Raw genomic sequence first — 17,008 nt, forward strand, 5'->3', positions numbered from 1 at the left:
GCAAATAGGACTAGTCACAGGTGTGAAGTTAAGCATATGCATATGTTTTTGCAGTATCAAGGCTACAATGCTATATTGGAACCTGGAGTGATAGATTAGTTACTTACAATATTTTTGGTAGCTGCACTATGGTTAAAGACCAATTAAACATTCATTTGCAGAAGAAGTGAGTTCCTCAAGTTGCTGGAAGAGTAATAGATTGATAGGGAATGAGGTGAGGACACTTGGCCCTTAAGAGTAATTCATTGACAAAGTTCTGTGGCAAGGGCCAAGAACCCTTTTATCTGTCATTTTCATTGTCTTGAGGGATGCGCTTTGAAAGGAGGAATGTATGTCTATTCACAAAGACTTTCTGCAAGTCTAGGACTTAGAATATTAGGCCTACAAATGTGTTATTAGCTTCCTAAGGCTGGAAGTTATGGAGATCTATTAGTATAGAAAAAATATTTTAGAGATGCATAATGCATAGAGACCAAAATAAATCCACACTGACTACTTTATTATTTATCTGTTTCCCAAATCAATATTAGAAATAGACTTCTGGTGTGACAAAAGAGATACATTTCATATCTGTAATATGGAGACAAAAAAAACATTGAATGTAATTATCTACCTCCTGAAGTTGTATTAGCGATAGTACTGACTGAATGTAAACAAACATATACATTATTCATTTAGGACATGATCATGCATTCTTTGCTCCCTCAAATCTTTCACTGAAGTCAATCTTAATAATCTGATTCGCTCCATAGCACTGATTTTAAATCAAACAAAATCCTGACTGGCCCAGATTCTCTCTTTCATAAGGGCTGTTTTGTGTTTAAAGCATCTCTAAAGCCACCACAGCCAACCATAAGAAATTGCACTGTCTTCTATATTGTATGTCCTTCAATGTGTTGTATGTTCCTTGGCTGCAGCTGAGGATCGAAGCCAATATGTCCTTGGCAATGAAGATTAAACTCAGCTTGCCCACAGCAATATATACTATATAACATTATGAGGGAGGGGTGGTTCAGGTTGTAGAGAAGCAGCTAGAAGACTGAGACCTCCATTTTGGCAATAGCAAGTAGTAACCCTCTCCCTGACTGGGAGTTGGCTCACAGGAGGGTAGGTGCTATGACAAGCATCCTTTTCAGCCCAAGGCAACAGGTCCTGAAAATCCTGCTAAAGTATTGTGGGAAGGGTTAATTGATAATGATGAAGAAGAATGTGTGTGTAGCTGACATACTTTAAGGGAAGGAACTGATGGATTTGGGGTATTCTACTTTCATATTTTACTTAGGACGCTGATGTACAAATTTTACCCCAGGCTTTATGAAGAGCCAGTTTTGGCAAACGTGCTTCAGACTCGGGAATTTGGCACACTGAAGTGCAGGCAGAGGTGTGAGCACATGCAAAGTTGTGTGTGTTAGTAATGTGGAGATCTGAAAGTCAGGCCTTATCCCAGGGAGCTTATTACAGAAGATACCTGTCCCATTACAGATCTAAATTAACAAGTGAGGCTCCAAAATCTCAAAAGGGCTTTGTCATAAACAGATAGCTAAGGGTTAATGTCTCTTTCACCTGAAGCACCTGACCAGAGGACCAATCAGGAAACCGGATTTTTTCAACTTTGGGTGGAGGGAATTTTGTGTCTGAGGTCTTTGTTTGCTGTCTGCCTGCTTTCTCTGAGCTTTGGAGAAGTAGTTCTGTTTTCTAATCTTCTGTTTCTAAGTGTAAGGACAAAGAGATCAGATAGTAAGTTATACGGTTTCCTTTCTTTGGTATTTGCATGAATATAAGTGCTGGAGTGCTTTGATTTGTATTCTTTTTGAATAAGGCTGTTTATTCAATATTCTTTTAAGCAATTAACCCTGTATTGTGTCACCTTAATACAGAGAGACCATTTGTATGTATTTTTCTTTCTTTTTATATAAAGCTTTCTTTTAAGACCTGTTGAAGTTTTCTTTACTGGGAAATTTCAGGAAAATTGAGTCTGTACTCACCAGGGAATTGGTGGGAGGAAGAAATCAGGGGGGAGATCTGTGTGTGTGTTGAATTTGCTAGCCTGATTTTGCATTCCCTCTGGGGGAATAGGAAAGTCCTTTTTGTTTCCAGGACTGGGAACGGAGAGGGGGAGTCACTCTGTTTGGATTCACAGAGCTTGTGTCTGTGTATCTCTCCAGGAGCACCTGGAGGGGGGAAGGGAAAAAGGATTATTTCCCTTTGTTGTGAGACTCAAGGGATTTGGGTCTTGGGGTCCCCAGGGAAGGTTTTTCAGGGGGACCAGAGTGCCCCAAAACACTCTAATTTTTTGGGTGGTGGCAGCAAGTACCAGGTCCAAGCTGGTAGCTAAGCTTGGAGGTTTTCATGCTAACCCCCATATTTTGGACGCTAAGGTCCAAATCTGGGACTAAGGTTATGACAGGCTTAAAACAAACAAACAAAAAAATCCACACCACACAAAAACAAGCAAACAAACCAAACCCAAAACAGTTCCCAGGAGGCAACAGTTCAAAGAATGCTAGGAAATAAGAATACTATTGGTGGAACCTACCAGACTTCTGGCCTACGGAAACATAACAGGAATCTGTAAGAAGAGCACAGCAACAAAAGGACTTGAGTTTTAAAAGGTAAATCAAGTCAGATATAAAGCATGGGAAAATATCAAATAATAATGTAGTTCCTGTTAAGAACAATGTGGTTGTAACAGAAGTTTAACAGGGGACACAGATAAGCGTATATCTCAATACATTCCTTTGAGAAACGAAGTGAAAATGGGCCTATGCTGAACATCCTTAGCCATGGACATGCTTTTCAGATGCAACAACATGCATCATCCACCAAATGACAACAAGATATTTGTGGTGGGAGCTTGCCTCTCTAGTAGTTTGTTCCAAAATTCCACCCCTTGTCTTGGTGTGCAAAACTCTCCTATAGTCTTTGGGGAGGCAAGAGTTCATGCCAACACCTTGATCAGCAAAGGAACAATCACCTTTATCCGCAGACAAACAATTCAAGTGCCTCTTAAGTGTTGGTCCATCAGTCTCTGATCAGGACATATCCTTCTCATTGGGCTCTGTCTGATTCTTGCATGCACAGAGGTTCTTGCTCAGAATGGACATGCACTCACCCTGCTTCCTGGGCCTTTTGTTCTACCCCAGTTCCCCCTGGGCAGCCTTTTCTGAAATGGCATCTCTGTGCTCCAATGGGAGGAAAGCTGTCCAAATTAAATAGGAGTTGGATTTCTTGTCAGCTCTGTAACCAACTAGGACTCTGTGTGGGCTAGATGTTCTCTCTTTCCACCCTCAGCAGGGCTGCTATAGGGCTAGGGTTGCCAACTTTCTAATTCCAGAAAACTGAACACCATTGCCCTGCCCCTTCCCAAGGCCCCTCCACCCCACTCCATCCCCCATCACTTGGTCACTCTAGCTGCAGATTTACTGTGACCGCCGGCCCCTAGCCTGGGGGCCGGAGTGCTGCTGTACTCAGCATGAAGGTTGGGCCCCAGAGCGAAGGGGCTGGAAGCTGGCTGCCTGGCCCTGACAGGACTCTGCTCTGCTCTGCCTGGGCCCTGGGCTGCTAGGTGAGTTTTATTGTCTGGTTTTATTGCCTTTTTATTTTCTCTCTCTGATTACGATGGTGCCCAGGAGGACTCCACTCTTCCAGGGGCTGCTTAAATCACCCAGCTGGGAAGAGAGGAGGGTGAGCTGGAGGGGAAAAAATGTGAGGAGTGGAGGAGAGAAGATGGGGAGGGAAAGAGGCCATGGACAAGAGCAGGGTAGGGGTGAGAGGGGGCAGTGAAGGAGAGATGACAGGACATGGTGGGGGGGTATGTGGGGTGGATGAGGATGCAATGGGAGGCAGAAGGCTACAGGTGCATGAAGATGTCAGGGGCACCGGGGTGCATAGGGACATTATGGGAGTGCAGCAGTATATGGAAGTGAATGGGGTTCAGGGCTCTGGGGTGGCAGCTCTGGGAGGTGGAGGATAGGTGGGAGAGTGCTGTAAGGGCAATAGAGCTGGGATGGGTAGGTGGGGGGCAGGCCGGGATGGGACAGGGGAAGGATGAAGTGAGGAGGATGGAGGTGTGGGAGGTTGGGGCAGAGAGGGATGCCGTCATGGGGGTGCAGGAAGGAGTTGCTCAGAGTCCGGGGCTGCTGTGGCCAATGGCAGACTCAGGATGACTGTCCCAGGCCGGGGTGTGTGGTGCTGCCGGGGTGTAGATGATGCTGGGGCAGAGCTGCTGGTCCGGGCCCACCTCTAACTCCCCGAAGAGGCCAGGCTAGGCTCGATGCTGGGTTCATCTAGTTTTTCTCCCCTCCAGCAACCCCATTCCCAGCACTCAGAGACAGGGATTAATATCTCAATATCCTGGGTGCTGGTGATGGGATGGCTGACCTTGGTTTACCACAGGGCATGTGCAGCAGCTGGAGCCCAGCCACAGGAGGAGTGCAAGGAGAAAGGAACTGGAAGCAGCGAGAGAGAAGTGTACCACAACCACTCAACAGCCACCAGCTGAGTGCTTAGTTTGTCCCCAGCCCTGACCCGGCCAATGGGAGCTGTGCCTGCAGGTGGGGCAGCTGTGCAGCACAGAGGCTAGCAAAGATCCTGCCAGCCCTGCTGCACGGCACCACTGATCACACAGTCAACAGCCCGGTCAGCAGTGCTGACCAGAGCTGCCAGGATCCCTTCTTGACCATGTGTTACAGTCGAAAACCAGACACCTGGTCATCCTATATAGGGCAGAACTCTTCACACCACTGATTCGTGGGGCTTCACACACAGGATTAAGCATTACAGCTCCCTGATTGTGCTTCCACTGGGCATTCTTGTCTACTGTTTTCCTAGTTTGTTGTTAATAAGGTTAGTTCTAGAGTGCCTGTATGTGTAGGCCTCACACTGCAGCTGTCTCCACAAAATCCCTAAAGTGTCACAAATACTAACCCTGCTGAGAATTAGAAGTGTATCTTTGCTTGCACTTTAGAGTTAAAAAAAATCCAGCTTCAGTGAAAGCAGCATGGATGCAACAAAATGTCTAATACAACAACGAATGCTCCCTGAAGCAACCAAGGTCAATTATCAGTTCTTACCACTTCTGACACTAACATTTTGCCCTGTTGCATTGAACAGGTTTTTGCTGCAGTTGCCAACTTGCCTCCAATTTGTAGAGAAAGGCATGAGGAATGAAATCCATACCCACATTTCAGACAGTCTAAAGTTTGAGAATATTTGAATTAGGGGGTTGGGTTCTGCCTACTGATCAGCTGTAACATTCAGCTGTGGATTTACACTGGGTTCACAGCAGTGTTCACTTTGGTGGGGCTGGAAGTTGATATTTGGATCTTGGCTTTTGTTTTGTTTATTTTCTTTCTCAAAGATGGAAGCATGATAGTATTATATAAACCACACCACCAGTTTGACTCTTAAATCACTTTGCTGTCTATAATGGATGTAATAAATATTTCCGTATTCCTGTAGTACAAAAAATGGCTGAGGCAGTTGTATCCATTTGGCAATAGAACTCACTTGACTGTGATGTATGGCACACTTGTTATTTATTTGCAGAGGCTAGAAGGCAAATGCACTATACAAAAATAGTTCTTTAATGTAAAGCATTAAATTAAAAGCTTACCCTCAGGATTTTAACTGCCAGTAGAAGTAAATGGATGCCTTAGATAACAGAGAAGCTGTTACCATTTAAAAATGTTGCTTCTTTTTAAACCTTTTATTTAACAGCAGATTTTTCCCTCTTTTAGGCAGGGTTATATATTCTGAAGACTTCCCACAAATGTTTACATATATTTAGGCAAATTGGGCCCGATCCTGATCTCATTTACTTGGTGTAAATCATGAATAATTCTACTGAGGTCAGTGGAGTTACCCCAGTGTACATAATATCAGGATAATTAACTTCTATGGCAGATCCTTATATGATCCCACTTACTGTAGAACCTGAGCACCTCACAAGTTTTAATGTATTTATCCTCACAACATCAGGTAGAGAAGATGGGGAACTGAGGCACAGAGTAGCTAAATGACTTCCCAAAGGTCATACAGAAAGCCTTGGTCAGAACAGAAACTTGAACTCAAGTCTCCTAAGTCCTAGGCTAGTGACTGAACCACTAGAAAACCCTTCCTCTTCAGGTGAACTTGCTCTATTGCTGTAAGATGAAATGCTGAAGCTGTGGCATACCAGCCCAAAGAATTCCAAAAATTTCCAATAGTAACCTGGACTCTTTTGAGGGGGGGAAGGAAGAGAGGGGATATGGAGAGGGGACAGTTTCAAAAGTTAGGAAGTGTTCAATCAAAAGTATTAGTGGAGAATATTTAATGGAAGGAGATACCACTGCCTATCATGCTAATGGAGGTTGTCTCATTCTTTTCTTGTACTCCTATGTATACCTATCTGTATCCATATGTTGTCACTTGTTTTAAACTTAGATTGTAAGCTCCTTGGGGCAGAGACCATTGTTCTATATTTTTAGAGTGCCTAGTGTCCAATAATGTCCATGACTATGTACTATGGTATTTTAAATAATAATTAATAAAAAGGTATAATACTAAAAGTTATTTGCCCATCGCTCATGCCTATCTGGTCCAATTCCCAAACTCTTCCCATGCTCAGTACAGGCTACCATTTGATACAATCCCTTAATTATTAATCACATTAAAGCTTCCAGAAATAGCCAGTAGAGTCTGATGCATTTCACCAGGGATAATGATCCCCTTATGTGACCTATATATCTATCCTTCCACTCAACCCATCCTCTTAAAGGTATGGAAAATTGGTTTTGTGCTTTACTGATCTTTTATATGTAAAAATGGCCTTAGTGTTTTTCTGCTTGCATTATCATTACATTTCTCCACCTCAGTTGCTCTCTTTTGATTAAAGGACTTGGACAATCTTTGGAGGACCTGGATGCTGATATCATAGTTCAGGCTGTAAAATGAACTGTAGTTCTCCCACAACTCAGCCAAAGGGTAATAAGGATGTTGCATCAGAGACTGACTAAGATCCAGCTAGTAGAGCTGAGAGTCTTCAGCCCAAGGACCACAGGGAAAAAAAAATCCATCCCACCTCATTTAGGGTCCCAAAGGCCTGAAAATCAAGTTTCAGCCTTCAGCTGTGATGTCACATAGCACAGAGCCTTCAAAGACTATCAGAGACCTCAGCAAGAAGGAGGAAATAAGAATCTGATATTTTAAAGCAAAAAACACTAGGATTGTATTTAATAATGAATCTTTCTTTGTACTTTATAAAGGAGTGGCCCTGGACACAAACACTTTTTTCTTTGTTTGCTTTGAAGGATAAGATCAAACTATAAGTAGAATACGATTACACATTCTGCTCCTTCAGACTGTTAGATTTGCCAAATGCAGTCTCATCATCACCAAATGCCTATGGATTTTATGCTTCCCAGTTTCTTTTTCATGCATAAAGATCATGGAGGTTGAATGCCATAGGCTTATAATTTCAGTCAGCATTAGAGTAAAAAGTAAGCAAGTAAATATATAGCACAAGAGATTATTTATCAATAAAAATACCAGCTCTCTGCTGTTTTATTTTATAAAATATATTTATCATCAAGTAGTGCTAAAAGTACTTCAAATTAGATTCTGAAGCTAACTTGACCAACAAATATCATATTACCTATAGTACCAATAAAGTAGCTGCATATCTTCTGACAACCTAAAGCAACATGCAGCAGCAGTGTTCTCTGAAATTCTGCCTCCTGAACTGAGCTAGCTGAGAAATATCTTTTTGTTCCTATGAAAAAAAATAGAAAGTTTTTAAGTTTTCATCTAGTAAACAACTAGAGAAATTTTAGTTTTTGAATTTTTAGAGAAAAACCTGATTTTTTTCTTGGAATGAACATTCCCCCCTGCCCCAGCCTCCACCTTCCAAAAAAGTTTCAAATGAAAAATTTCTACCAGTTCTACACCTCAATAAATTTGCTTCTATGCATTATTCAGTATTGTTGCTACTAGTCAGAGTGTTTGATGATGCATTGTTATTCCACCACTACTTATAAAATCTGGTAGTGTCTAAGGAGATAGGTAGTAGTACAAGTAACTAAATATTGTGTTTGAAATTCTTCAACATACACACAATTGGATATCTGAAGCAAAATGCCTAACTCATTAAATTTCAAAGAGTGAGAAAAATCTTAGTTTAATGTAGAAGCCTGAACACGAAGTCCATACCCTTTCTTACCATAGCCTTGAGAGACAGACTATGCCAGACTCTCAGGCCCCCTGCTGGTGGGCTTGCCACACCTCGCCCCAAAAAAAGGGCAGTGGAGAGGGCCCTCCAAACTGCCTAGAGTGGCTGTGTGGGCCCAGCAGCCTAATATAGGAAGAGCTGTAGGGCCAGAGAGAATTCAGTTCCTTGCTGGAGCTGTAGAAGCATAGATGGTGTGTGGCTGGCTGATGGCGCCATGCCCAGGCTCCAAAGGGGCCCAGGCGCAGGGCAGGGGGTGGGGGCTGAGAGCATCGCTACAACCCCTCACCCTGAGCCCCCTGCCCTGACTCCTGTACCCTTTTCACACACCCACATAGGGGGGAGGGATAACTCAGTGGTTTGAACATTGGCCTGCTAAACCCAGGGTTGTGAGTTCAATCCTTGAGAGGGCCACTTAGGGATCTAGGGCAAAAATCAGTACTTGGTCCTACTAGTGAAGGCAGGGGGCTGCACTCAATGACCTTTCAAGGTCCCTTCTAGTTCTAGGAGATAGGTATATCCCCAAACAGGAGCTCCTGCTCCTCCTCCCTCACTTTCCCACCTGCACCACCACCAGGAGTTGGGGCTGACACCCTCCCCCACACAGCTGCCAGGGACTGGGGCTGCCCCTGATCAGTTAGCAAGAGCAAACGGGATAAATGCCCATTTTTGTCAGAAAAGTCAGGATGGCTGGGACAGAGCTTAAAAAAGGGAATTGGTCCAGCCAAATGGAGATGTATGGTCATCCTATCTCCAGGCAAGTGGGTCCTGAGGGGGTCTGGCCAGGGTGGGGGCAGACCCTGACCTGGCTAATCATGCCACTCCCAAGAGGCTGGAGTGATTCCCTGCCCTGGCACTGGACCGGCCCTGGTCACCATGCCAGCACAGCCTGGTAGACACCATCACCTTCCAGCAGGGCGGCTGAGTGTGGCCAGGGGGCAGGGTGTGAGGGAGTGGGTCTCTGGAGGTGTTTGGGGGGGTTGCTAGCGAGTGGGGGGTCTGAGTGGAGTGCTGTGTAGTTGTGGTGGTGGGCAGTGGGAAAGTGCATTGGCCAGTACTGGTGTGGCTGTGTGTGTGGGGGGAGGTGCTGGGCAAGGGTGGTGGCATGCAGGCCATTCTGCATTTGTGGTGGAGGATCTGTGTTTGGGGGCTGCTCGGCTTAGCAGTTCCAGAGGACACTGGGCATAGGGAGTCAGGGGCTGGGTGGTATGGCATGGGCCCACCCCCGAGGGGAAGGGGCATGCTGTCAGCACAAGGCTGGCAGGCCAGTGTGCATCTGGCAACTGCCAGTTTGTATACAGTGCCCTTGCACTAGGCTGGGTGGAGCTCAGCTGGCCCCACCATGCTATGCGCCATTGTCCCTGGCTGGCCCCTTGTCCTGGGAACCAACCTCCCCAAGCCATGCTCCTTTGCCCCCATGGGGGGCCTGTAGCAACGTCAAGGACTCACCAGCGTGGCACCTCCTGCTGTTCATCTTGGCAATTAACTTTTCAGCCTCCAGAGCATCTTCTGCTGGCCAATATCTCGCTTGCCTCAGGCCCCGTGTCCCTCCCAGACCCCGGTGCCCTTTATCTCAGGGTTCTGCCCCAGTAGTACCCACCACTCTCTGGGTCTCCCCTTCAAGAGAACCCCCAACCCTCTAAACCCACCTTGCCTCACTGGCTACTGCCAGTCATCATCTAGCCCCTGCTCACTAGGGCAAACTGCAGTCTGTAAAGACCACTCATCATTAGCAAGGGGGTCAGACCTGCTGCCTCTGCCTAACCCTGGGCTACACCTCTGCAACCCAGTACCTGCTTTGGCCTTTAGCAAGGCCCACAGCCTGGAGATTTGCCAGGCTGGAGCTCCCCAGCTCCTCTTGCCTTTCACCAGCATTACTCTGCTCCTAGTATTCTGAGCTCCCAGGCAGCCAAGTCCTTCTCTCTCCACTGCTAGAGAGAGACTCTGTCTTCTAGCCCTGAAGCCCTTTTATAGGGCCCAGCCTGGCCCTGATTGGCTGCCTCTTAGCCTTTTCTGATTGGCTTTCAGCCTCTCTAAGGGCTGGCTTTTAACCCTTGCTGAGCCAGAGCAGGGTGACTGCCCCACTACAGGGCCCACAAAATGTTAATCTGGTCCTGGAGGCAGCTGCAGAGTCACAGACAGGACAGCATTGCCTGAAGCTGGGGAGAGCAAGAAGCAGCGCTGAGCAGGTTGCTGGGACTCCATTAGGACAAAGCCCTGAGGTAAGGGTGAAGACAGTGTGGGGCTATGAGGAAGTGGCCCAGGGAATTAGAGAAGCCATGTGACATAATTAAAGGGACACAGCTGATGGCTGCTACCTATAGGGTCCCTTGGCTGGGTCCATCCTACCCCCCATTAGCCAATGAGGGAAAGTGGCCTGGACATTGAGGCACCCAAGGGAAGGAACTTAACTATAATGGCCCAGCTGGAGGGCTATAGCAAGGAATCCCAAGAGAGTGAAGACATTGTCACCAGGGAGGAGTCCTGGGGATCTGCCCTATCCTGGAACAGGGACAAACAGAGAGAGTGCAGGCACATGCACCCAGCCAAAGGGGCGTTCACAAGAAGTGAGTGTGCCTTGTTACACCTTGTCTTCCAATAAATTAGACACAGATGTAAATTAGAACATCAGATGGACAATTTCTATACCTGGTAAAAAAAAATGAAAACAAAACAAAACATGAAATAAAGTTGCTTGGTTTTAATAGTATTCAGCATGAAACCCTTAATTGTTTTTCATGAAATTTTCGTATTTAAATAGAACCATTTCCATAATGATTTTCATGACTATTTTCATACAACATTTTAATTTAAAAATTCACAATTTCACCAAAAGTGAACAATATTGATAGTTTTTTTAATGCAGTTTAGAAATAAAAGAATCATTTATTGATGAAAAAGTTTTTAATTAAAAAAAAGTAACCTAGCTCAACTGATTAATAGAACAGGTCAGAAATTTTCCAGTGGAACACTTTTCTGATTTGCTGAAATCAGTATATTCCATGCCAACATGTCAGTTTTGATAAAATAGCTCACCCTCCTCCCTGGTTCTCAGCAGCCCACCTAGCAGACTGCTGAGGAGCGCAGACTTCTATGCTCCTGGATCTTTGGCAGCTTGCCTGGCAGGATGATTGGGGAATTGGGAACCTGTAAGCCCCAACTCCTAAGATCCCAGTCTCCACAAGTCCTTGACAGCTTGTTGAGTTGGGGAAATGAGAGGGGAGGCCCAGATTTTATTTTTTTAAATGGAAAATTTTGAAAACCTCTCTCTTGCAGAAATTTTCACATACCCAACTTTTGGTTCCAATATCTTTTGGAAATGCAAAAATGTATTCACTAATATTCTCAGGATCTTTAGTTACAGCTAGAACAAAAGTGGTAGTTTAGCACTGTGTATACACTTAAGATAATTCACCCATTTTATTCAATTGCTGTTGAGCTCTCAGTGCTCAGTCCTTAGTTGGTTAATGTCCATTGACTAAACTGGGATGTTGTCAAAGCAAGGTCCTTAGGATATGATCCTTTGCTAATAATACTTGCATGGAGTCTCTGAACACCCGCCTTCCTCAGGGGATTTTAGACTCCTCTATATTTGTAGATATATGTCTCTTCAATAATGCTGATTGATCAGCCCTTGAAACCTATATGCAGCTGTGAAAAAGGCTAATGCAGTACTAAGATGCATCAGGAGAACTATCAGTAGAGATAGGGAAGTGTTAGTACCATTATACAAGGCACTGGTGAGACCTCTTCTGGAATACTGAGTGCAGTTCTGGTCTCCCATGTTTAAGAAAGATGAATTAAAAATGGAACAAGTGCAGAGACTGGCTACTAAGATGATCCAAGGAATGGGAAACCTACCTTATAAGAGGAGACTCCAAGAGCCTGGCTTGTTTAGCCTAACCAAAAGAAGGCTGGGGGGAGATATGATTGCTCTCTGTAAATACATCAGAGAGATAAATACCAGGATGGGAGAGGAATTATTTAAGCTAAATGCCAATGTGGACACAAGAACAAATGGATATAAACTAGCCATCAACGAAGTTAAGCTTGAAATTAGACAAAGGTTTCTAACCATCAGAAAAGTTAAGTTCTGGAACAGCCTTCCAAGGGAAGTAGTGGGGGCAAAAACTTAACCAGCTTCAAGGCTAAGCTTGATAAGTTTATGGAGGGGATGGTATGATGAGACTGCCTACAATGCCATATAGCCCATCTGCAACTGCTAGTAGCAAATATCCCCAGTGGTTGTTGATGGGACACTAGATTGGGAGGACTAAGTTATCACAGATAATTCTTTCCCAGGTATATGGCTGGCAGGTCTTGCACACATGCTGAGGTCTGGCTGATTGCCATATTTGGGACCAGGAAACAATTTTCCTCTGGTTCAGATTGGGAGAGATCCTGGTGGGGGTTCACATTCCTCTGCAGCTTGGGGCCTGGGTCACTTGACATTTTAAACTAGTGTAAATGGTGGATTTTCTGTAACTTGAAGTCTTTAAACCATGATTTGAGGATTTCGGTAACTCAGCCAGAGATTAGGAATTAGCCAGAGGTTACAGGAGTGGGTAGGTGAGGTTCTGTGGCCTACAATGTGCAGGAGGTCAGACTAGATGACCAAGATGGTCCCTTCTGACCTTAAAGTCTATGAGAAACACCTAATCACTATAGCACATCTTTATTGATCATTCCCCTCATCTCCAGGTCTCACTCTACATAGGGATTACAAAACTGCATCTATATAAACAAATATAATTAATTCGGAGTAGTTTTAGTATTAGCAGAATAAAAACAAAAAGAGTTTTGACATAATAAAGAAATCCTGAATTATTACTATGGTGCTTGAAAAATTCTGTTGATACAATCTTTTTGGAGTTGCATTGGAATTTCTATGCCTATAGAATTCCACATACAAAAGGTAGGAATTCAGTTATTTTGAATATGACCCTTTCCCTCAACATTCTTTCTTGATTGCAAACAATAAAATGTAATGTTGAGGTTAGACAAGCAATCTAATTAACGTAAAAAAGCCTGTATTACATAATGGGATTACTGCGTGAAACATATTTTGCACCCATGCGCTTAAAAAAATCATTTTCAGATGTTTTATTTAGAATGTAAATATACCTCACAGGTGTCTGATTGCCATGTACTAAAAGGAAGTGAAAAATTTACTTCTTGCAGATTGTCTATTTGCCAAATTACCAGTAAAAATATGCATCATTAATTCTCCATATTCTTTTCCTCCATAATCAGGGTTCCTAATGGAGATGCTCAGCCAGAGGAAAGTAGCATCTCTTCTTAAGGTAAAGATTCTACCAAAAGCCTGAGGAATAGGGCTGTGTGAGTAATCTTACTCATCTCCACCTCCACTGACGCCAATGTTATAACTACTCAGATCTTGGGTGTCAGTGTTTTTTATTTTCAGTTTACTTACTGGCTGTTTGCCTCACCTTCCTCCTGCCCTTTTTACTCACAGCACCTCCACTGCTGGATTTCCATGCTCCTCTGCAACATTTTCTCTCTCCTCACCTTCCAATCTCTCTCCTCTTATCTTTACTGGCCATAATAAATACAAAGGAATGAATGAAGAGTCTTTTGCCTTTTTTAGATTGTAAAATGTTTGGGGAAAGGACTGTGTATTCCCACAGAGCTTGTAAGTCAGCTAACAGCGTGGGGCCCAAATAGAACTGGGGCTTGTGAGCACTACCAGAGTATAAACAAACAAATAACAATGATGAAGAGAGGAACTTGCTGAACTAAAGCCCAATCAATTCCTACCGCATTTAGTGGGAACAGTTGAAGTGATTTTAACATGCCTAGGAAAAGGGTGAATGATTGTAACAGAAGCATTAAACTAGTGGCATTAGCTGGGGGGGACAGCCAGAGAGTAGAGTTTGTTAAAACATTTCCACCAGAAAGAGATTTTGACCCCCCCCCACAAAAAAATCACCCAAAAATATTTTAGCCAAAAATGTTGTTACCATTTTCTGACCATCTCTAATAAAGATAAAAGCAGCTGTGACTCTGTTGTTGACTGATTCTTGATCTGGCCAGGAAATCAGCCTAGATTCACCTCCCTATCCCACATTTGTCATCACGTTGTTAGCCCCAGAGAAAACTTACAAAGATAAGGTAAACTTAAAATAACAGCTTTATTTATAACACAACAGTTAAAACAGTAATAAAGGGATAAACACTAAGGACTTCCAAACTATAACTATAGAGGACCAAATACAAACCCAGCTACAGCTGTAAAAACCTTAAAGCCCTGACCCAGACAGGACAGGTAATCAGAGCAGAGATGGCTCTTTAACATATCTTGCAGCTTGGTTATAGACATCCACTGACATGACAGGATGAAGCACCAGATGCAGGCAGTGACAGCAGGCTCCTGTGGATGGGACTTCCAAACAAGTAAGCTCACAACTTTGTTCTTCTCTTCACAGGTCTTCCTCCCTGCGCCGTCGTGTGTGAACTGAAACCACATGGTGGCAGATGGACAGCTATCCTCACATGCAGGTATGTACCCTACCCCAGCAACCCTTAGTGTGGTACCTGTCTGCCTCTCAGATGGGCAGCCCTGTATGACTGGAGGGCTGGACTTTTTACTGCCCTATTACTAGGCAGATTACCAGTCACATGACCTGCCTCTTTTCCTGCCTTTAACAAAAAGAGCACCAAAGGGTGGGGAAAAAGGGCACCAAACATGGATTCTCAACAACAACTAAGGGAAATCCAAGATGGCTATGTGGGGATAACTGTAAAAACTGAATAATAAAGAGAGTTCCCTTACACTGTGACATAAACCAGGGCATAGGCACCAACTCCGTGGGTGCTCTGGGGCTGGAGCACCCACAGAAAAAAAGTGGTAGGTGTTCAGCACCAACTGGCATCTCTCCCCCACCCCCTCTCTAGCTTACCTCCATCTCCTCTGCAAGCGCACTGCTGTGTCCTGCTTTTCCTCCCTCCCAGCACTTGCACTGTGAAACAGCTGATTTGTGGAGGAGGGAGGAGCGTGCTGGGGGAAGAGGTGGGGCCTTGGCTGGGATTTGGAGAAGGGATCCAATAGGGGCAGAGAGGGGGTAGAGTGAGGGTGGGGACTTTGGGGATGGGGTTGGAATGGGGGCAGGGCCAGGGGCAGGGAAAGGGTGGAGTTGGGGCGAGGGCACCCACCGGCGCTGGAGAAAGTTGGTGTCTATGACCCAAGGTACAATTTCATCTAATGGACAGCTGTGTCCCCTCAATTCCCCAGTCTTGGGGGGTTTTACACTGCTTTGCTGTGAGAGCAACTATACCTTGTCTGCTCACACACAGTATGTAAATCACTTCCAGCTATATTGTGTGAGTGATATAGCCAGCCACTCATGAATTACACTACAGAGCAACACCTGCAAACTCCCAGTCCCAGACTTTCCCTCAGAAATGTACATCTTGGACATCCTGCTGGACAATACAAGCTCAAATAAAGTCTGTCATTTATTAATAGAAAATGATATCCACAAATCTTGTTATCCCCAATGGAGTTTCCCCAAACACTTCAGTCCAAACACACTGGTCTAGATAAAACAACAACACACACGTATTAACTAAAGGAAGATAGATTTTAAGTGACTACATGTAATGAAGCATCTGAGTCAGAACTGGTTACAAAGAAATAAGCCACAACTAACACCTAACTTAGCTTGTTAAGTGAATACAAGCAAAGGCATCTCTCACCACATATTCCAGTAGTCTGGCTAGCTGAACCTCTTTCAGTCTGGATTTCCCAACACTCCAATGCTGCTTTCTTTGTTCTTCAGGGGCTGATGATTCTGTGGGTAGAAAGCAAGGGAGAGATGATTTGGGGCATCTGCCAATCTCCCTTTATAGCCCTTTCTTTTGTACAAGAATCATCTCCAGCTGATATTCAGGACACAAAGCTGGTGTGGCCAGCAACCTTAAGCTGCTCCTTTGCCAGAATGTAGATCTTTTGCCCACAACCTGTCTCCTGTGGAAGAGTGACCACTTAATCAGGTGATGGTCCCTTTGATCCCATTGACATCTGGCTGAGGCATTGACTAGCTTTTAGTCTCTGGAGAATTTGTTCGTGACTGCCTCCAAAACATGTTGGAACATGTCCCAGTAATATCACACAGTGGAATCTTACATACAATGTTGCCACAGGTATTTTACCAGGACAATAATAATCAGCAAATCATGAGTTTTCAATGATACCTTACACAATATGCTTTGTACAAAATTTAACATACTTAATGTAGGAGGGGGCGAAGATACGGGTACAGACAGTCACAGAACTGTATTATTGTTTGGGAAGACAGATCAGTGTCTGTTGCTATTGTATTTGAAATCCTCTACAATAACAAGATCACCAGTTTCCCCAGATTGAGAATCTTATGGAAAATACTTCTTGTGGGCTGGTTAACCATAATAATAATAAATAACCAAACCCACAAATCTCTGAACTTGGGGTAAATCAGGATCTGGATTTTGCCTTGTCTCTCCTGTGTGAGCTATACATTAAGGAAGGTTGTCTTCAGATCTTCAATGACCCAGAATACTGGTGAAACACAGAAAAAAGCTGGGTGAGTGTTCTCCCTGGAGTGTTCTATAAGAATGAAACAAATGGACCCTCATACAATATCTGAGCCACAAACAGAAATGGGAAAGAATACTGAAGAAATAGTAACTCTCCTGGATGTGGCAGAAAACCCATAGAGACTGTACAAATGTGAATCCATGCTGATGATAACATGCCAACTGCTAAGATGATGACAGCTGCAGAAATTGTGGCTGCAGTAATGGAAA

General features: G+C 44.2%; 1 long non-coding RNA gene across 1 annotated transcript; it reads right to left on the minus strand.

Annotated features, from left to right (window-relative positions):
* Positions 1-14,437: 14,437 nt before the first annotated feature.
* LOC115660394 lies at positions 14,438-16,788 on the minus strand. The gene is made up of 3 exons (XR_004002813.1): positions 16,655-16,788; positions 15,920-16,014; positions 14,438-14,678 (listed from the first exon to the last, which is right to left on the minus strand). It is a non-coding gene; the product is annotated as an uncharacterized LOC115660394 (long non-coding RNA).
* Between the last annotated feature and the right edge of the window lie 220 nt (positions 16,789-17,008).

The sequence above is a fragment of the Gopherus evgoodei genome, chromosome 12 (assembly GCF_007399415.2).
Source record: "Gopherus evgoodei ecotype Sinaloan lineage chromosome 12, rGopEvg1_v1.p, whole genome shotgun sequence".
NCBI lineage: Eukaryota > Metazoa > Chordata > Testudines > Testudinidae > Gopherus > Gopherus evgoodei.